Source organism: Ostrea edulis, chromosome 9, assembly GCF_947568905.1.
Source record: "Ostrea edulis chromosome 9, xbOstEdul1.1, whole genome shotgun sequence".
Lineage (NCBI taxonomy): Eukaryota > Metazoa > Mollusca > Bivalvia > Ostreida > Ostreidae > Ostrea > Ostrea edulis.
In genome coordinates, this window is record NC_079172.1 from 24,575,636 (window position 1) to 24,599,907 (window position 24,272).

General features: G+C 34.2%; 1 pseudogene; it reads left to right on the forward strand.

Annotated features, from left to right (window-relative positions):
* LOC125658183 (uncharacterized) overlaps positions 1-23,146 on the forward strand; it is a 39,094-nt pseudogene extending 15,948 nt beyond the window's left edge.
* Positions 23,147-24,272: the final 1,126 nt, after the last annotated feature.

A 24,272-nucleotide genomic window follows, 5' to 3' on the forward strand; every position in this document is an offset into this window, starting at 1 on the left:
GTGCAGAAATGCATGTAATATGACAGAATTCGGTAGACAATGCCCCTTACAATATCAACCCCTCCTGGAGTAGATAACATTGCTATGAAAATGATTAATCAATTCATATGTCTTTAATGAAATATGTCTTGATACATTGATACAGTACTCCAGTTAGTTATATTTTTGTGTAGTGACTTTGATCACTTGACTCCTGACGGGTTTGAAATCACGCTATTACTCCGAGTTCTACCCGGGAGAACACGGAGTTGTATACTTATACATGTATCGATATACTTTCTGGAGGTTATAAAGTCTTTAATATACTCATAATCAAACTCAGCCATAGTTGTTTTGAGTACAACTCAGAGCAAGCTCCAAAGCATACCCGAAAAATCTTGAGCATGTACTCCATTTGAGTATGAGAATGATTTTATATAAGTTTTATAACATTAATTTTTTGAGTACTGGTATATCCTAGGGTCCATGTTTGTCCAGCTCTCTATTTTGTATTGCTTATAGGAGTTATGAGATTGATCACTGCTCGTTATCTTCACCTTTCATGAGTACGGTTTAGAGCACTGTGTTTGAGTTTGAGTGTGAAAATATGCTCCAAAAAGTTTTATAACCTCCAGACCTGATTTTATTCAAATTGAAAAGTTTACTAACATGGGACTGATTTTTAAGGAAAAGGAGTATGACGAAATGATAATGTTGATATTAGTTTTATGAAAGGCGAACATATGGATTTATCTATTCAAATAACTTCAATAAAAATTACTACAGCATGAATATGCAGATGTAGACATTTTCATTGTTTAGATATTCATTCAACCTCTGGTATTTACTATCATATTGCTTTAATCCTATCGTGTGATTTGTTACATGTAATCATATCGTTTCTTGTGTAATCCTATCGTATCGTTTGTTACATGTTAATCCAATCGTATCGTTTGTTACATGTAATCCTGTCGTTTCTTGTGTAATCCTATCGTATCGTTTGTTACATCTAATCATATCGTTTCTTGTGTAATCCTATCGTATTGTTTGTTACATCTAATCATATCGTTTCTTGTGTAATCCTATCGTATCTTCTAAAATCGTAGGTATGTCATATTGTCTTGAGTATCATATTAAGAATAACGTGCTATAATGTATAGCATTAAAATGCAATGTATTAAATGTTTCATTTTATTTCATCGTTTAAATTAATATTTCAGAATGCAATCTATACAGTCATCACCTTCAAATGACACGGCGAAGACAAGTAAGTAATTATTTACAGTACGTGTTGCTCATACACGGATTTTTATCATCCCGCCGTAACAAATCTTAAGGGCAGGTGTGCAATATTTAGACTGAACGTGTAGAGTGTATGAACCGCATGCTATTACATCACTTGGGATCGAATTTACTATATAAAGAGTAAAGATATAGAACTCTAAATACAAGATACCCAAGTTAGCCGATATAAAAACGATAAAACAATTAACATAGAATTCTACTTTGTATTCCTATATATTCATCTTATTATGTCTATATTTATCTAAACCACATTATCACAGGTGTTTGACGATTTATAATAATGATGTTAATTTGGGTAGTTAGTGGCACCGATCAAAAGGACTGTTATAGTGAAAGTACAGACGGTTTTACAATTTTCAGTCAATTGGAGCTATTACGGACTTCATTTTATGAATTGGAGTAATGTAAAACTTATAAGGTACCAATTTTGATGTACCAGATGCGCATTTCGACAAATAATGTCTCTTCGGTGATGATCAACCGAAATGTTTGAAATCCGAAATAACAATGAAGTTTTAGAGCCATTATACGGGAAAACGGTGTGCCAAAAACAAAAATGGAGTCAAATTCGACTAAGGATAAGAGCTATGCATGAGGAAGATAATCCTTAATTTTGAAATGAATTTCTAAATTTTTTAACAGCAATGAAATATACATCCGTATTTTCAAACTAGTAGGAAATTCATTTTAGAAACGATATCTTATGCTGCACATTCTTTGTAATAGCTTGTTGCAATGCTCAAACATTCTGTTTAGTCGTATAGTGCCAGGGCCCAGCTAAAAGTCGACCAAAATATAATAGGCATTTTTCCGAATTAATTTCTGCATATCTTGGGAAGTATACGGAATTTCTGGATGAACTTTGGTAGTAATATAGATTGATTATGCGAATATATTAAAATACAAAGTAGAATTTTATGTTAAATGGTTTATTGTTTTTACATTTGGTAACTTGGGTACAAAATACAGGTCAGCGAAGAATGAAGTTATCCCATGATTATTCCGACATAATGTTGGTAGAGATGGTCACCAAAGACTGGGTAAAAATTATCAATGGGGAACTCCGGCACCCTTTTCATATCAACTTCAAAGTATTTGTGCATAGCATCAGAGTGGTGTTTACCAAAATTCAGAACCAGCTTTCAAAATTCGTTGTGTATTTTGTGACTTTTTTCTGAAAGGTATACTTACGTGAAGAATTACATCTTTTCAAGTCATGGGGTAACTTACGGAACGTATGGTACGAGAAAACAAACAGTACGAACATTTTATTCAAAGTCATTGGCATGTATCAGTTTTCAAAATGAAAACGGAAGGTCAATGGCGAATATATTTTTTGAATGTATTTTTGTGTGGTGTTTCACTTCTGTTCTAAATTCTAGGTCGCATTTCAACCTTAGAAATTGGAGTTCAAACGGAATTATTGATGGCGGATCCTAGTTCCTGGCGTATCGAGTTGTTTCGTAAGTCCATGCCATTATTTTTGTTAAAAACTTAAACTATTTATCTTTGCTACAAAAATTATTTCCATTCTTTATTTTTTCCCCATGTTTCATAGATTTACTTCTTTGAACCAAAGTAAATTCTTCTATTAATTTCATTGCCATGCAGAAACATCATCCAACTGTTCGATTTAGTGTCATTGTCTTTATTTTCGTTTCTGATCTTGTTCCCTTTGCTCATCTACCAACAGATCCGTTTGCTATAAGTCTTCTGTTAGATCAGAGACGTTTTTCTAGAAATTTTTCTAGACTTTTGTTTTTATCAATAATGAAAAAAGAAGTTTCTACATTTCACTTGTTCTCAAGTACATACACTCGCACACAAACATTCACCTACCCGTCCAGAAGTGTGCTAAACGGGGGCAGTCTTTTTTACTATTAAAGTGGGGCAATTCTTTTTTTTCTATTAATCTATAGAATACTGATCCGTTGTATACATGAAAAAATAATCCTGTTCATGATTTCAACTTGTTTACGTCAATATCATTTCTTTTAAGCCAAGCTCATTTTCCAACACAATCAGCTATTGTATGTAAACGGAGACACAGAAAACAACTAGAATAAAAATCGACGATTTGTTTTTCATTTTGCCATGTAATATAAAATTATTCTTTGCTGCGAATTAATCCGTATAGGGTAAAAGCACAGGCACCTGAAGTGTGGATACCTTGTATAGATCTTATGTACATAGCCCTTTCTAGAATGAAATTATATTTATACAGAACCAATAATTTATCCAAACTATGTTATTTTCCAACTGATCACCTTCATAAGTCGTTCTGAACGGTCGATTTCTACCTTCTGTAAGGTGTTAAGATGACCACTTGTGAGATACTAATATATGTAAAGGTGTGCAACAAAACATGTAAACAAACAGCTTTAAGACCGATTCATAGGATATAACCAACTTTATCGAAGGAATTTCTGCGAAATTCTCGTCAGTCTAATGTAGTCCTACTGATATATTTCATCTAAATCCCATGATATCCGTTTTATTTGTCGTATTCTGCCATTTATTTTATCGTACCCGAGCTTCTAAGTTCATTGACAGCCTTAATGGAGGTTGTGGCATCATTTTGCGTCTTTGTCTCAGGTCAGCATTTTGCAAATTGTATGGTCGATATAACGATCGAATTTGCCAAAACAACCTATCATTGGGAAATATGTTGTCTGATATGTTTCATTCAAATTGCGGCCGTTCTTTGCACTCTGATTTTGACTACGGATTATTCCGTTTACTTGATCAAGATACAGGTGTCACGGTCGGTGTGACTGGTCGGCAGTAGGTGCCTACTCCTCCAAAGCACCTGGTCCCACCTCAGGTTTTTCCAGGGGTCCATGTTTGCTCTACTCATAATCTTTCTTTCTTTATTGCACTTATAAGATTTATCACTGTTCGTCAGTTTCCCCTTTTCATTGTTCATTCTGTGTATGACCAAAACCCAATGAACATACTGACTTATCTAGAATTCCAGAGTGACGTTCTGTCTGTGCTGATTTTAAGTGACAACTCATGCTAGAGATTCATAATATCCAAAGAGTTTGTGTCACATAGAGATTTATTGAGGAAGTATTATTTCTACACAAACAATTTGCACATATTAGATTGTTTCATTCCAATCAAAATGACAATCAGTGAAATGATATATAATTCTTTACATTTTAAGGTCGTCACTATATTTTATATATCGGAGAATTATAGTATTCATTAAGTTCAGATGCCGTGAAAATCATACTTTGTGGGTGGCTGAGAAAATGTCTGCGAGGCTTTATTGTATGATATACAGTAACCATCTAGATTGCCAGTACAGCCTATCATTGGTCAAATGCTGTTTGATGTGTTAGACCGTTCTTGGCACACTGATTTTGACTACGATAACACTGTTTACCTGATCAAGATATAGGGCTCATGGCGGGTGTGATCAGTCAACAGGGGATGCTTACTCCTCCTAGGCACCTGATCCCATCTCTGCTATTTGCCCAACTCTCTATTTTGTATTGCTTATAGGAGTTATGAGATTGATCACTGTTCGTTATCTTCACCTTTCAAGATTTGATAATTCAAATATTAAAACCGGGCACTTATGAACTTAAAAAATAAGAAGATATTTCTGGTCACCAACCTCAGTTTACAGCAGCGTACAAAACAGGTGATAAAAGATATGAATTTTAATCGAACAACCAAAACATACTGAATAGAATCAAATCAGGAATTCCAATTGCAGGATGTTTAGAGGACATGGAGATAAATATAACATTTTGTTTTTTCCTAGTTTGTTTGAGCCTACTCTAACCTGCAATTATTCAATCATGTAGTACATTGAATAATCTATCATTATGCGAATGTATTTGTGGAAAAAATCCTTTTGTGGAACAGTCTAAGAGTATTTCACGGCAAGGATTGCTTCCACAAACTTAATCCTTTTTTCTATCTTTGCTTTCTGTGCAAAGTATACACGTGTATTGTATTCCGTAATTGCAATCGAAGAAAGAGTAAAGGGTTAAGTCCAAATAAAACTTTCATTGGTCAAAATGTGGCTTTGACAATGAAAGGCGAAGATAACGAACTGTGATCAATCTCATAATCCCATAAGTAATACAAAATGGATAGTTAGGCAAACATGGACCCCTGGACACACCGGTCGACAGGGGATGCTTACTCCTCCTAGGCACCTGATCCCACCTTGTATATCCAGGGGTCTGTGTTTGCCCAACTCTTTATTTTGCATTGCTTATGGGAGTTATGAGATCGATCACTGTTCATTATCTTCACCTTTTATTGTGCAACTGCACGCACCAATATATTCTGGAAATTTTCAGTCGTCTGCGATGTGCAAGGGAAATAAAATAACACCCCCCCCCAAAAGTTTATTTATATATGTTTTAGAAGAAGTCTGACAGGTTATCTTACAGTCTTTAAAATTTTGCAGAATTGTGCTAAATATATTCCTCGATTCAAAATTCAGAAATATTTTCTGTTTTCTAAATGAACAACTTCGTCATGTGCGATCAATGTGTTACGAAAATCATTAATATTTGGCTTGCAGGACATACATGTATGAAACATTTTACACGATGTTTTAATTATTTTGTCATTTCGTATTCATAGCACTTGACGTACAGAACACAATTCGTGACTGGGAATTAAAGAGACGAGAATTTTGACCCGTAGAAGAACGCCAAATCAAAAATATAAGTATGATGAACTTACATTATGAACGCTATCATCGCCATTTTTTGTGATACTATATAAATATTGCATGTAGTTGAGAGTAACATTAAACATTTTCATCCCCTAGAATTATTTTCCGAGGGGTGATTGTTACCCTCAACTACATGTAATATATGATTTATCTTACTAAATATTATTATATAATATAAGCAACAAACCGTTTGGTAGTAAATGTCTCTTGAATTTTGATCAATCACTGTCATGCGATGATTTGTATATCAATGCAGGTATTCGTGCTTATTACAAACGCTCAAACGACGTCATCAAACAATCTAGGGCAAACCGCACGTGCTTAAAGTTTACGCATGTGATATTTTTTATAATACCACCCGTTGTCAAGTAATGTAACCCGCTGCTAGATACTATCACCCTGGAGCACGCGCATTCTATTCTTAGAGGAAAACATATTCTTTCAACAGTTTCTTGGCTAATCCGATTCGAATATTTTACATGAAGTATAATAATAACTCAACTGTATGACAAACGGGATGATTTCAGCTTCTCCATCGTCAACTTCCCATATTTGTGTAGCAATATTCCATTATCACCTGCATATGGTGTTTATATATCTCAACTGATTCGATATGCAAGAGCTTGTTCTGGGTATAGTCAGTTTTTAAATCGAGGTAAGCTACTGACAAACAAGTTGATGGTACAGGGATTTCAACAGTCTCGATTGAAGTCAGCATTTCGCAAATTCTATGGTCGTTATAACGATGTACTTCGTCAGTACAACCTCGCATTGGGTTAAATGCTGCCTGACGTGTTTCATGCCGATTGTTAAGCCGTTCTTGGCACACTGATTTTGACTGCTGATAACTCCGTTTACCTGATCAGGATATAGGGCTCATGGCGGGTGTGACCGGTCAACAGGGGATGTTAACTCCTCCTAGGAACCTGATCCCACCTCTGGTGTGTCCAGGGGTCCGTGTTTGCCCAACTATCTATTTTGTATTGCTTGTAGGAGTTATGAGATTGATCACTGTTCGTTATCTTCACCTTGCATAAATAACGATCTGAATTTTTGCTAAGTGCCCCGTGCATACAATGCAGATAAAGTATCAAACTTATGTTGTAAAACATATTTTTGTCGTTATTAAATGTTTATTTTTGTTTTGTAGCATTCCAGAAAGACATAGAAAGATTTATGTACATCCAGAAATCTGACCATATGATTGATATTCTTATCTTCACATTTTGAAATGCTTGTCTATATGTAAAGTTATCACTATAATGATGTTGCAATCCTCAATGTATATCAGCTACTTTAAATTATATTGTACAAGTTTTTATCACAGAACTAATATTAATTGTCACACCTACAGAGGATAAGTATTAGAACATTTTTCTGTCTTCAAAAGTAGTCCCCTGCTGATGGCATTGTGAAAAAAATTATACACTATCATTCAAAGTGTTATATATGTATATACATGCATATATCTGTGTGTGGGGGGTGGGGGAGGGAGAGAGGGAGAGAGAAAGGGCACTAAAACTAAAATGATTAATGACACGAACAATTTGGAATTGTCAAATTTTCGTGACATCCTGTCCATTCCTCAGACAACAAAATAAATATTTACATAGAAATGTTAGTAGAATGAATGTGTATTGTTTATGTAAGGTTTTTGAATGAGCTATGAAAATACGTCTGTTATCATTGGGAGTCAGGAAATAGTTATCAATTATTGTTTGTATCATTGGTCATCCCATTGCTTTTATACATGCATATCCTTATTCATTTGACCTCATTTCATCTATCTGCCTCTCTGTCCGTCCGTCCGTCCGTCCATCCATCTATCGATCTATCTATCTATCTATCTATTGATCGATCTATCATCTATCATCTATTGATCGATATACAGATTGAAAGCGAGAGAAGTTCCTATTTCCATCGTGATTATGAGTTGATGTTGTGATTTTGGTTCATATATTTGATAGTTCACATTCTTATTCCACAAAGTCTATTGATTTTGTTATTGGGGCAAAGCAGTGCACCGCATTTCTCAGTTGAATTCATGTAAAGCTAGCTGCTACTAAGTGTATATTTTGTGACAGATGTTGAGTTAAATGTGTTTAAAAGACCTTTCTGTGGAGAATGTGATTTAGATTTGATGTTAAATCCACTGATGTACATACTGTAGCTATAACGAGTAAGCAGGCGGATACAACATTTATATTATATCATTAGCCTGTCTTGTGGTATACCTTTAATAATGGTAATTTAGGAGATGTGTACATAAGCATTCAAAATCGAAAAAATAATTACATGTATCAAGATACGTAATTGAAATAATATTTACTCGTTCTGCAAATCTATGTTAGGCTATCTACAATTTATGGACATAAGTTATTTCAAATTATGCAGCGTTTACGGAACGAAAATAGATACGTTTACCATTTTCAAGGGGACAAGTAACAGTAATATCGAGTGTGAAAATAGAGGATTATATTTTAGTTGGCCAATACAAATTGGGTCAAATGCTGTCTGACGTGTTTCAGTTATTAGGCACACTGTGTCTGACAACAGATTACTCTGTTTACGTGATCAAGATACTCACAACAGGTGTGACCGGTCAATAGAGGATGTTTACTTCTTCCAGACACCTGATCCCACCTCTGTTATCCCCCGGGCCCGTGTTTACCAAACTCTGTTGTGTATTTCTCAAAGGAGTTATAAAACTGATCACTGTTCTTTATCTTCACCTTTTCATTCTTTGGGTTAATAGTAACTAACTAACTCTGAATTGAGATGATCAATGCTAATCCATTTGACACGGATATAATGCAAATCCTCGCCTTTCCTTACTGATCTAAAGTTATTTTAAAGTTACATTAATCTCCTTAGGAAGATTTGTAATGTTATCTATTCCATGAATTTCTGTGAAATTGGGAACACGCGTAAAACTGCAAAAATCTGAAATAACGTTCCTTTGGAAACTAAACTTGAGTTTTTCCTAATGTCAACCACCATTGATTTATACTATAAACATCATCAGTATGTCATTTCAGATTTTATGTATTAATTGTCTTTGTTTCAAGGACTGTAAAATGTGAAATAATTGATAAAATCATTTTGAAGCAAGTAATTACAAATTTCCTATCTGAAAGCTATGGTAGAATTTGTTTTCATAATAGGTCAGATTTACTTCATGTGTAGGTATACCAAAGTCGATCTAGAAGATTTGGTATGGTCTATTTGATTATAAAATGAACACTTTTAGGACTTGAGTGAAATTGATTTTAAAGACGGAAGCTGGAGTACGCTCACTTGAGGACATGTTGAGTTTTCGAAAAAGACCACACTGGAAAGATCGAAACTACGTATAAAATCCAGGACGAAGCCACATGTACATGCACGGTGATACATGATTATATAGAAGACAAAGACGATTGTACAGTGCATATTCATAATTGTTGTAATAGATGTATTGTGTTATTAAATATTTTGTCACTATCTAATCCTTATCATGTTGGTATATGTTTATCGATTTTACATTACAATACCGTGGTTTTAATATATTTCGTTGGATTCTAATGTTTGCTATCATTAACATCAGAAAAAACTTAGAATATAAACTGATCAACCACGTACAGTTCTTTATCATTAAGGGAAAGTACAGAAAGTTTACCCATTGAATTACGCATCGGTAAAACTGTACGTTTGACAAATACGCGAAATTTGATGCCATGTAAAAATCAAAACCACAATATTTACTTTTTATCATGATAAAAAATAACCAATAGTCTATAAAAGGACAATGGATGCACAGGCACTTGACGTTTTAAATATCTATAATTAAAAAAAATTGTCTTCCTGTAAACATAATATTGTCAATATTATGTTTACAGGAAAACAATTTTTTTTATTATAGATATTTAAAACGTTAAGTGCCTGTGAATGGATGCTATGTGGCCTCACAAATTCACACTAGCCAAATTGGACCAATCATATTAAGATACATAACTATGTCTATGCTTCGTCATTACCGAGAACACCAGTCCTGTAAAAACTAAACACAATCAGCATAAACAATGCTTACTTCTCCTAGGCATCTGATTCCACCTCTGGTATATTCAGGGGTTCGTGTTTGCCCAACTCTCTATTTTGTATTGTTTATAGGAATTATGAGATTGATCACTGTTCGTTATCTTCGCATTTCATTGTGTTGAACATGATCTCTATGATACGTCCAAATTTGGCTTTATTTATGCTGATTGTGTTTAGTAACAGGTGCTTTTTCATCTGTGTCATCGCTTCATGTACTTCCTCAATGTTAATAGGCACCTTAAGCTCCTCAACAGATATTGTATTACTTCCTCCAGTAGAGTTTGATAGATACAGATCAACCTCTTCTGAAAAAACCTCGTCTATTTCAAAATTTGCTGAGTTTAACAGGTTATAAAAATATTTAGACCACTGATCATTTGATATATTGTTTTTAGAATCATTGCCTTTACTTAGTTTTTTTTTATTTCCTGCCACATGTTTTTATTTTCAATTTCAAGACACGTTTGCACTTGCGTTTGTTTAAAAATTTACGCTTGGAAGCCCACAATTTTCTAAAATACTGTTTCTCTGATCGGTATAACTTTAAATCTTCCTCCTCGTTTGTTTTCCTGAATCTATTCAGTGTAGTGCTATTCTTGCCTTTAGCAATTTGGCATTCTGGTTGATTTAATTTCTGCCTGGTTTTCTATTACATATCATCTGCACAGAACTTCAATATGCAAGTATTACACATAGTCAAGACTGCATTTTCAATACATTTTTGTTCTGTCTATTAAAAACCAACAGTAAATTTTTAATATGTTCACTATCAAAACTTAGAAATAGAGCACACTTTTTATCATCCCATTTAAATCTAACAATTTCATCCCCATAAGTGTTCCTTTTACAAAAATCCACTTCAGTCTCTATTCTATTGCCATTTAATAACATTTGATAGGAAAGTGGTCAGAATTGTCACAATCCAAAACCTTAAAGTCACATAATGTAGCCAATAAGTTTTCTGATGATAAAAAACACTTTTGTCATTTTGACATACATAAGTATACTTGCCTTCATAATCACCACTAGATCTTCCATGCACTATAAACACTTCAAAAACATCCCAAATGGGGAAGGGGGGGGGGGTAATATCGAGGTTAGTCCTGAAATTCAATTATTCTATAGTTCCACTATATACATGTAAAACTTATACGGTACCAATTTTGATGCACCACATACGCATTTCGACAAATAGTGTCTCTTCAGTGATGCTCAATCCGAAATTTTGGAAATCCGAAATAACAATAAACTTGTAAAAAGTAATGGAAAAACAGAGTGCCAAAGACTGGAGTCAAATTCGTCTAAGGATCAGAGCTATGCATGAAGGAGATGAGATAATCTTTAATTTTGAAATGAATTTCTAAATTTTATGACAGTAATTAAATATACATCCGTATTCTGAAGCTAGTAACAAAGTACTTAGCTACTGGGCTGTAGAGACCCTCGGGTGATTCAATACTACTATATAAAAAGAGGGCAACCTACAGATTAAACGTTGGTTGTTAAAATAACCAACTTAGCATGTAATGACTAATAATAACAGAAAAAGTAAAGTGTCGGGAAAAAATAGGACAGCCCTCCTCCCCCTTCTCTCTCTCTCTTAATTGCTACATACTTGACGATTTTTTGTGTGTTCGTCGGTTTAGTAGATTTACACAAAAATTACATTAGAGATATACGGATTCGATATAATTAACATGTTCCGTTCATTGACACCTGATGTACATATTTTTGTCCACAGCGTGAAAGGATTACAAGTTAATGATTACATGTGTTCATTGCACGTGTAATTTCTGGCATATTCATTGCATTTTTTTTTCTGTCGTCGATAATATTGATAAAAAGTAATAATAAAGAATTGCTCATCCTTGTTATTCTGATCTAAACTGAGATACTGTGGACTGCGAAAAATCGCATATGGGACACATCAGTATAATAAATGACTAAGAATTTTGTACAGTCATATCGTTTGTCAGTAATTACACTTATTTTCTACAAAAATTCCTTAAATGACACTTAATTACAATCAGAAACGGTAAATTTTCTATCTATTCCTTATAATGACGCAATCACTTGAGGACCCCATCGTGTTGTGCGCCCCCTGTAGTCAGGGGGGAAATAACTCGTGTTGCACTGTGAACAATGTATCCCACTGGTTGGATCTTCCAGGTGAAAAATATGGCGTTCCCCTCTTTCTATTTAGATACAGTGAAAAACATCCTCTTCCTGTTTTTGAGTCAACAAGGGTCACATAGCTACGGAATTCATTCACAGGGATTCTCATCTAGGTCGTAGTATTCGCTATTCTTGATGTATCTATTTTCATGATTTCATAAAGATATGACAGGGACATATTGGGCGTGAGTGTTAATTTGTCGGTTTTCAATGAAAATGGAACTGCAGTTGTTTTTCACAGAGACTCGGTTTCCAAATCATATAAACCAAAGGCATGTATGTCTGAATATAAATATGATTAAAACATTTAAGGTAAAGATTGATAGGATGGCACTAAAAACTATCCATAGATTTTTCTAAAGATGTGTTTAAGATGAAACTTTGCCAAAGTGATATAAAAAAAATCAAGGTAGGTTATTGACCTCGGTTTCGAGAAATATGGTATATTTAATAATGCGTTCTCTAGTCTTTGTAAAGCGTAAAAAGTTATAAAAAAGTTCGTTTGTAATTTATTTCAACAAAATGTTTTAAGCCTAATATTATGTGTACGAGATCACTGCAAAATGCGGTCATTTCATTAACTAAACATTCCCATTATGAATCATTCTCACAATAAAGGACCTAGCTAGATTGAACAAAGACTTAAATGATATAAAATCATTTAATTCTTTTACTTCATAAATAATAACTCATTTCATATGTAAATCTCCATCTTAAATACTATTATAGCATGCATTAATAACTGCTTAGAAGAGTGGTCGAATATTGTTTTCTTTCCATTACTTGGCAAATTATTGAAATGTTTGATTTGATATGCTAGTAGTATTATTATAACTTACATATCCATACAGCATCATCACAAACTAGGTCTAGCGCGTTTCAATACTTTCAGTGAATTGATATAATAACGGATACGAAATTGTTTGGATATTCCAGGTAAAAACAATAGCACTCCATTCTCCCCTCTTTCTCTCCCACTGCGATGAAAATCATCCCTTTTCCTGTTATTGAGTCAACAAGGTATACAGAGCTATGGAGACTCCCCTCCCCTGCGTAGCGGCCTTCTCTTTCCTTTAATTTATTTATTTTCATGATTTGATGAAAATTATCATGATATTTGGCATGAGTGTTAATTTGCTGTTGTTCACAGGGGCTCGGTTTCCAAACAGTGTGTATCACACACATTGTGTGTCTGAATATAAATATGATCAAAACATTTAAGGTAGAGATTAATAGGATGACACTTAGAACTAGCGATAGATTTTTTTAAATAAATAATTTTGAGATACATTCAAGATGAAGATTCACTATAATTCATATAAAAAAATCAAAATAGGTAATCGACTTTGTTTTGAGAAATATCGTGATTTTAATAACACGTTCTTTAGTATTTCTAAAGCGTGAAAAGTGATGAAAAATAAGTAAAGAAATAAAAAGAGAAGAGCTATAACATTTTATTGTAAAAAGAATCGTAAGTTTTTACATATGGTTTAATTCAACATTTCAAAAAAATTGTATATTTCACATCAAGTTCGGCAATTATTATAAGCATTCAACTTTAACCAAATTGCCTTGACTAATTACTTTGAAATAGTGCACAATATAGTCATACATATATGTACTTTTGCTTTACTACACAAAAGTTAACCTTCAAATTTCTTATTTCATTTAATTAAGTTGTTAGTCAATTAGTAAGTTAAATTGTGATCCTTCCATGATGTATTGAGATTGACTACGGATAACTCCGTTTACCTGATCAGGTATAGGGCTCACGGCGGGTGTGACCGGTCGACAGGGGATGCTTATTCCTCCTAAGCACCTGATCCCACCTCTGCTTCGCGGATTATAAAGCGTAAACTGACCCAAACCAGGTTATTATAGGATTAAACATTCTTTTGGAAGAATTTATCGATGTGTAAACTCCGGACATTTTACTCACAAACTCAATAAAAGTGCGAAGCACTTTTATGTTAAGTTTGTGAGTAAAATGTCCGGAGTTTACACATCGAGAAATTCTTCCAAAAGAATGTTTGATTCTTATAATTCCAATTCATTCACTTTATTAACAATTGCAAAAATTTGAATAGTTTCCCCGCACTATGTTGTTTGTTTTCAGGCGTGTATGAATACATCGCGTTTTCGGATTTATTGATGTGTAAACTCTTGTTCAGCTTTATTTTTCTCCAATCAAAACAATTGTAATAAATAAGATTGGAATTATACTCGTATAACTTGCCCCAGAATTAAAGTCATTCCTTAAATAATTTTCATTCGTATATCGATTCAATATATCCCTGTGAACTCGAGATAAAAGATACCGCAGAGTCCTTTACATCTGCTTCGTACTTTGATATTTTATTGAAAATGGATATTAACGGCAAACTAACAACTCAACTTTATGACAAACGGAATGATTTCAGCTTCTCCATCGTCAACACTTCCCATATTTATGCAACAATATTCCATTATCACCTACATATGGTGGTTACATCTCTCAAATGATTCGATACACAAGAGCTTGTTCTGCGTATGATCAGTTTTATGATTGAGGCAAGCTACTGACAAACAAGTTCGTGTTACGGGGGTTTCAACAGTCTCGTTTAAAATCAGCATTTCGCAAATTCTATGGTCGTTATAATGATCTGGTTTGCCAATACGACCTATCATTGGGTCCAATACTTTCTGATGTGTTTCATACCGATTGTTAGGCCGTTCTTGATACACTGATTTTAACTACGGATTACTCCGTTTACCTGATAAAGATATAGGGCTCACGGCGGGTGTGACAGGTCGACAGGAGATGCTTACTCCTCTTAGGGCAAATGACCGCATCTCTGGTATATCCAAGAGTCTGTGTTTGCCAAACTCTTTAATTTGTAATCTTTATAGGAATTATGAGATTAATCTATGTTCGTATTCTTCACCTTTCATTAGATTCCTTCGCAAGTGCATTTTGTCCACATAAAACTTTTTATCCCATTCTAACTCCCGACGAAGATGTAAACTACCTTGCATCTATGCTACATGCGGAGGCCTACACAACTTTGGGATTTGGAAAATGTGAAGATAAAAAAGAGTGATTATTCTTGTAAATCCTATCAAAAAGAGGTTTTTAAAAAGTATGCATCCTCTGTTGACCAGACGCACCTACCATGAGCAATTGTAGTGATTCAATTCATTTATCCTTATCCAATTCTACATATTTTTATGCATCTGATTTCGAAATTGTGCATACTATGTAGAAATAATTAAATTCTTGCAAAAGTAAGAATTTGATATTGGTAGGTGCGACGCTTTTTTCTCTCGAAATAACAAGAAAATATATGTAATATCTTAAATATCAAAAACGCAATTATCGTCATCATTAACACCAAAAACGGGAATATTTTTTCCTATTATACTAATCGTCTTTAATTGCTAGTATTCACACAAAATACGACTATAATTAAAGCACGTGTCTCTTGTTCTCATTATATATAGGTTGTAGTCAAATCTATAATGCTCTCCAAAGTGTATCGTACATTGTAAATATCGCAAGTCAGTAATTCTGTCCGAAGTGCTGTTTTATCCGTAAGTATCATGTTTATATAAAACTGGTTGTAAATTTGTATCAACCAAGGATACCTATATAACGCATGCTGATTTTTCATTAATTTAGCAATAATATTGCAAGAATTTTTACCCAAAGCTTCATGTACATGCATTAGTTATACGATTTTCCGTTTAAATTCTATTGCCTTCACCTGTACCACGGCGGTCGTGATAGGTTCCTATACCATTCTACGTATGGTATGGTGTCACAACATACAATATATCCTAGTCGTCAATTTGAATACCAAATCAACAAATATATCTGCTGCTAATGTGTTTACTAATTAGCGCATATTGTTGTTTGAGTGGAATTCGATTTACCTTTTAAAAAAGCACTGCCCTACTCCAACTCATGACGATCTATTTTAATAATTATTAATTCTATATTTATACCATGCAACAAAGATATGAATAATCATCGTAAAACTTTTGCATAACTTTACTATGGGTATCTTACTTTGTCGCTTCACGAACTACAGAAGTATAAATACAATGGCAGTTCTTTCTTCTAATGGAATAAATACCGGGTATGACTGGTCGACAGGGGATGCTTACTCCTCCTGGGCACTCGATTTCACCTCTAGTATACCCAAGGGTTCGAATTTACCCAACTATCTATTTTACATTGCTTACAGGAGTTATTACATTGATCACTATTCGTTATCTTTTTGCCTTTGATGTGCACAAACAAGATTTCATATTTCGAATATGACACTGGTAATACAATTGTCGAAAAAGGTAAAGCTTAAAGGACACATCTCGTGTTTTCAAAGTATACAGAATTATATGCATTTTGTCTTCCTCATGCTTATAGAATGCGATAATTAGCCACAATACGGACTTAAATCTAAGCCCCGATTTCAAAAAGCCTAGTTAATTAGATAGGTAGTCACGTGGTACAGTGACGTCATATGCGACCTTCGTCGATCAACTTGTTGTAAAAGTAGTGTTAGATATTTTTTTCAAAACTCGGGGTTTAGGGGCCTAATTTATTTACCACGGATAACATTTATTTCGATGTTGACAAATTTCCAGAGTCTTATATCTTTTAGCCACCAGTGCATACAAATAGCGACCCAAATGTAGCGAGGAAAGCGAGTATGAAATCTGCATTTGCAAGTGAATAATGTTTACATGGGATCGCTGTCTAAACACTATTTGATAATGCCATTTCTTTAAACAACTGGTATTAACGTTGTTGCTTTTCTAAAATAAACAGTGCAATTATTATTAAATTTATTTTTGGAGAAGTTAGATAGGCCTAAATTATGATACGATTACGCATCATTGACAACTAGACCTACTGTCACGGGTGCATTTCGAAATAAATAAATAAAAATGATAAAATTTATAGTGAAAATCACAATACTTTTAAATTATTCTATTCAAGTAATTTTATTAATCATTATTTTTTAATCTACTCGTTATTTCTTAGGAAGTGGGAGCGCCGTGTGCTGTGGTTGTTACGTACACGTTCCTTAAAAAAATTGAAAGCATTATAATTCAATTCAAAGTTGGAAAATATTATATGTTATTTTTCATAATTGAAAGTTCAATTATCTTTTATCTTTAAATTTCTTTTTTAAAACTAGGCCTATCAGTTGGTAGAAACTGGGATCACAAGTTCTGCCTATATGTTGTTACAAGGTGAAGGTCAGTTGGTGCAAGTGTGTATTGAATTTGAGAATGCATATATGCCGTGGGCCTATATGTAACAGTGCGTAGCTTTGATAGAACCATTTTCTCGCAGTTTATCTACGTCTTTGTCCAAGTGCTTGTTTGAAAAAGTACAGGGACAAATTCTACTGATTTTTTTTTATGGCAAAGTCGTTGTGCCGACAAAAAATATTCATGTCTTGTTCCTCATACCTTCCTTCGAAAATTGAAAAAAAACCAAACAATCCAAATCCACTCTACTGACAGCAAGTACACCCTCAAACGGCACAAAACACCCTAATGCAGTGTTATTTACAAGCCGTTAATGCGATAATTGGTTTTTATTTTCTTCTTCATTAAATATAATTGCGATGACATTTTTCTTCTATTATTTGTGATTTGAATTGTACCATTTATACTACATTTATCTTGGCCGAGACCCAGTTACATTACCTAGGTCATTCACTTATACTAACTTTACATTTTTCAACGTTTTGAAATCAGATAACTACTCAGTTTCAGTTCAAATGTATTACATGCAAAGTGAGTTATAACATACTTGCATGTAAAAATAACGATAAATTGCAGTTGTTTTATTTTTCTATAAGCAATACAAAATAGATAGTTGGGCAAACACGGGCGCCTGGATACACCAGAGGTGGGATCAGGTGTTAACAATTAAATATGAAAATCCTGCAAATACATATAACACTAAAGAAGAAGTTCGCAGTTAAACTTGAACATATTGACATTAAGAGCATTAATGAGTATGAATTTTATTTTAAAAATAAAATGATCAAAAGAGCACTAAAAAGTAGGGAGACTATGTCCTAATTATAGTGTAAAGTAATGAACTTTCTTTTTCAAAGATTATACTGTGCACTTTCACTAATGGATGAAAAACTGCAGAAAGCAAAAAATAAATTCTGGGCTTTGGGTTTGAGCTAGAAGAAGAACAGAATGACAATGATATTCGTATGTTTATATGAAAAAAGGACGTACGGTGGCTTCTTCCTACTGGATTTGGAAAAAGTATCATATTCCAGTTGATGCCAAGTTGACTGAAAGTTGTAAAACCGTCTGTACTTTCACTATCACAACCATTTTGACCGGCACAATTAATTACCCAAAAGGGATGAAAGGATCCATAACGATTTCAAGACTCAAATACTAATTTTTTTTTATCAATATTAGTCTCCGAGGGTCTCTGCAGCCCAGTTGCTAAGTACTTCGTTACTAGCTTGAAAATATTGATGTACATTTAATTGCTGTGATAAGATTTAAAAATTCATTTCAAAATTAAAGATTATCTCCCTCATGCATAGCTCTGATCCTTAGAAGAATTTGACTCCAGTCGTTGGCACTCTGTTTTTCCTTTTAGTTCTTAGAAGTTTATCGTTATTTCGGATTTTGAAAATTTCGGCTTGAGCATCACTGAAGAGACATTATTTGTCGAAATGCGCATCTTTTGCATCAAACTTTCCTTTTTCCACTAGTATATATCCAAATGTAAATATTCGGTCCAAATTATGTGGATTCAATTCTAATACCCCGCGACTACAGTTGTGGATGTTATTTTCTCACATCATCAGTAGTGTGAAATCGACTTTACCCATGTGAGACAGCCATGTGAGATTTTTCTGTCTCACACTGCTGCGACGTAATTTGATTGTGACGTCATATATTTTCTATGATTTACGTTACACGGTGAAGATTTACGTTACACGGTGAAGTAAAAATATTTTGCATTGTTCTCTTTAAATTTTAATGAATATAGCTTTCTGTTGGACAACTTTGGGTTTTTAGTTTACACTTAATGTAAACCATTTTCGGGTATGCTCTTTCTGCCTATCTAATTAGTTTTTCCATCGAAGTTCAAATGAGGATTTTGATAATTCAGAATTTTCTCAAAGCTCCTAAATTTATGCACTAAACTGTAGGTAAAATGTACGAAAGAGCAAGGTACGGTATTGGCCGTATATGGCCGAGAAAATTGACGATTTTTCAACTATGGTGTTTTGTGTTTATCCCTTTATGTTTTGTTTACACGAGGACCAAAGTTAAAATCAACTCTGATTAAAATGACTTAATATTTGATAGTGGCAAAGCCTCGTCCTAGACTGCGAATCTTGTCCCCTCGGTGGAATTTCCCTATTCCACACTCGTACTAATGAAGGATTCTATTAGTCTTTCCCCGTCTGTCTGTTTGCCTGTCCCAAACTTTAACTTTGCTCATAACTTTAAAATGGTGAGTGATAGGGCTCTCATATGCCAATTGCACAGTCCATTTAACAAGACGTTTTGTGGTACCAAAATTGGGGTTTTGACCCACTTTTAAGAAAACTTAACCTATGAAATATCTCATGAATTTTTTAAGATAGGGCTTTCATAATTTCAAAAAATGTTTCATAGTGTGTGGTAACATCTCATTCATAATCTTCCGCCTTGTCATCTTGGTAGATTAGGGCTTTTTTTTTTTATGAGAATAAAGATTTAGAAAATATTTTAAAATCACAACAGCTTGGCCAAGGTGAATCAAGTGAGCTTTGCAACATATGACCATCTTGTTTCTTTTTTACCTTTAACACTTTTGACTACTGTGCATTTAGGATGTAAAATCCGGCGAGTAAGGTATGTGATTTTGAAATATTTAAATGGCTAGTGATTGTTTCATTTTTAAACAACAAAGACAGTCGGCTATATGAATGAAAATCGTGGATATTAGGGGAAACCAGAAGAATTTTTATGGTGGTACGTGTGAAAGAATTGTTTCCGACAGTGGTTATAAATATTTAGGTGGTGTTGGTCCTGAACATTAATTTAAATGATTTACACAACTGAAACCAAGTGTATGGACATTGATGAATGCTTTTGTAAAGTTACAAATTATATTTTTACAGTTACAGAGTGACTGTGTTATACCAACCAAATATTGATGAACACAAAACACCAAATGAAACAGGATGAAGTGGTACTTTTCTCTTATTAGGTTGAAAATGAGCCAAATAGCCAATTATAACGAAGTTTCAAAGTCCTACGACTCCACGAGAGGGGCCACCGAGGCTTATATAGTAAAGAGTATGATGGAGAACTTCACAGGGAAGACTGTTAAGGTAACATCTCATCGGGTTCATGGAAGAATAAATGTTACAATATAATATATCTGATGTTAAAGAGCACCACGAACAACATTTTACATGATTGTGAAGTGTCACATCAAGGGGAAATTACCCCAATTCCTATCAACCATGTGTTGTCATCTGGATGATGATGCAAATATAAAACATGTAAAAGTGAAGATAACAAATAGTGATCAATCTCATGACTCCTCGGGTAAACGGAATAATCCGTAATCAAAATCGGTGTTCAAGGAACTGCCTCAGTTGGTATGAAACACGTCAGACAGCATTTAACCGAAGGACAGGTTGTATCGGCAAACTAAATTTTTATAACGACCATAGAAATGCTGATTTTAACGAGACTGTTGAAACTTCCGTAACATCAACTTGCTTGTCAGTAGCCTGTCTCGATTTTAAAACTGACAAATCGAAGAACAAGCTCTTGCGTATGGAAGTTGAGAGATTTAAACACCACACGCAGGTGATAATGGGAAGTTTACGATGTATAAGCTGAATTTATTACATTTGTCATAAAGTTGAATTGTTAGTTTGCCGCTCACATCTTTGGTCAACAAAATATCAAAGCAGATGTGGAGGACTATGTGGTATCTTTTATTTCAAATTCACTGAAATGAAAGATGAAGATAACAAACATTGATCAATCTCATAACTCCTATAAGCAATATGAAATACAGAGATGGGCAAACATATCAAGGGGCCTCCTTAAGGTACCTAGGAGGAGTACGCATCACCTGTCGACCGGTCACACCCATATATCGAATCAATCTGCCCCATCAGAATATACAAACTGGTCAGCTAATAAACATGCACAATTCATGTTCATGTAAATGCTAACAGACTGTTGGAGGACCTCATCATCAAAGACTACGAATATATTGTCAATGCGGAACTCCAGTATTCTTTTATATAAATTCAGAGTGCAAATATAGGGGATTGGTAGAAGATTTACTGGATCCAGCAATGTATCTATTGTCATAAGGGTTTTTGTGATGTTTAGGAATCTCATATGCGTCCGTCCCATTAACTGGGATATCAAACATTTTTAAAACTAAAACATGTGTTTTGAGGAATTTCATCTTTTGAAAGGGAACATTTCAATGTATATCATAATTGAGAATACGTTGTATAAGTTAACAGAAATCATGGGATGCTTTTCATGACAAACAAATGTAGTATCCAGGAATCCGTGTTTGTTTAACTCTATTTTTGTATTCCTTTAAGAGTTTGAAATTGATCACTGTTCGTTATTCACCTTTTCATAGCCCCAATTTCCAAATTTGTGTTGCTATTGCTGACAGCTACAATATACAATGTATATGGAAATAATAGAAATTCATTTGAACGTTCATTTTTAATGACTTTTGCATCCCTTACTTAATGTAGAATTCACATTTCCGATAACTTTCCAAATTAGGAAATGGATATAATCGACATTGGTTGTGGAACAGGGAATTACGCAGAATATCTTCTCCAGTTTGAACCTCGAAGCTTAAGTTTGATGGATGCCAGTGAAGGAATGCTCGCCAAGGCGAAAGCAAAGTTGCCGTCTGACCATCCGAAAAGTAGATTGTCATTCAAACAAGTTGTTCTGCCCGATATTCCTTATGAAGATAGTATTTTCGATGCTGCGATGATAAATTTCGTATGTATATAGATTTATGGATCTTTATGATCTGAAAATTATGCATCATACATTATCATGAGTTACGTATTATAATGAATTTAAACGAGTATCATTTGCAGGTATTACATCATTTAGAAAGAAATCCTGATGGGAAATCATTTCCTAATGGCTTAAAAACATTGAAAGAGGTATATCGTATTCTCAAGCCAGGAGGGATTGTAACGATTGTTACAACGACACCAAAGCAATTGGGTGCACTTTGGTTTATGCAACTCATTCCGGAAAACACACAACGATTGCTTAAACGATTACCTAGTCACAAACAACTGAAAACCTGTTTGGAAGAGGCTGGCTTGTCACTCAAATCGGCTTTCACAACATTAATTCCGTCACACTTCCCAGGTCTTGACAACCCTGAAAGTATATTAAATGAATCATGGAGAAAAAAAGCCTCCTTTTTTGGGATCTGTACAGAAACGGAACTTCAAAACATGATAAGGAGCGCAACACGAATGAAGAATGAAGGGACCCTTCAAGAATTCTGTGACACACACAATAGAATAGACACTTTTGGACCAACAGAAATTTTAGCAGCTAGAAAGGAAATAAATGAAAATTGAAGTCATTGAAGTTTTTATTTTGTCATTGGATTTCTAATTATTCAAAGGATGATTTTCCAAAGCTGAAACATGTAGTTGTTAAAACTGATTTGTGAATATGAGTATCCCTAGAAAAATAGTTATGTAAGTGTTTGCATCTCTCCTGACGTAATGATTCGAATTATTTACAGTTACTCATGCTTTGTTTATTGTTTGCATTTCTCAATGGGATGTTCAAATGACATCTTACGTAGTCCATGCTTATTCAAAAATATTCACAAATGTTTAATAATAAAATAAAGATATAAGGAATAAATGTCTTGGTCGTTTGTTCTACGAGGGATGAGACAGTAATGGCGGCAATTCTGATTTTCTACATAGACATTAGATTATTCATACATTCATTATTTTCATGCTAAATGGAAATATTCTACACGGTCTTATAACGTCATTTGACGTTTCTTACTAAATTAGTGCAACTTCAATAGCACATCACTTCCTATTACATATGTTATTAGAATGTCATTCAAAGTTATATTAGTTACCGTGGACAATGGTGGCTTCATAAAAATCAAGTTACAAAAAGTAGCATCATATCAAAAATATCTAGGGAACTTCTAGAGGTAGTTATTCGTTTCAGTCTTTGTAAAGAATGAAACTGATTATACCTTTATAATTTGTATCCTACAAAAACACCTTGCCAAAATGTGCAATAAATTGCAAGTAGATAGCGAGAATTCATTCCACTGGGTATGAAAGGATTCTTATTTATACACTGATAAAACCGCTGTGTGTAACGTGCACTTTCAAACGCAGTGTGGTATGCGACTACTAAACCTGACAAATGTGAGTTGTGTTAAATCTACTTTTATAATATTGGTCTGTCTAACGTTGTGATTAGGGCGTTTGTCTCGATTCCGGCACCGCGACAAAGGTGTTTTAACGTAGGTAAATACTGTTGCTCTGGGATGAGACGTAAAACAACATGCAACAAAACGTCACGGATTTTGACTACTGATTACTCCATTTACCTGATCAAGAAATAGGACTCATGGCGGGTGTGACCGGTCGACAGGGGACGCTTACTCCTCCTACGCACCTACTCCCACCTCTGGTATATCAAGTGGTCCGTGTTTGTCCAGCTATTCATTTTGTATTGCTTATAAGAGTTGTGAGATTGATAACTGTTCGTTATCTTCGCCTTGCATGAAATGTGAAGATAAAGAACAGTGATCGATCCCATGTGGAGATCCACATATTATGACAAAGGTCATATACCAGCTTCAATAATGTAGCCCTCTCCGATTTTTTTTCTGATGAATTCGGGAGATGTTCGTGATGGTGCAAGATATTTTTTTTTATGAATGATCTAAAATAAGCTCCGTGCATTTGTCTCTAATGTTGTTTACACTATTTGAAAC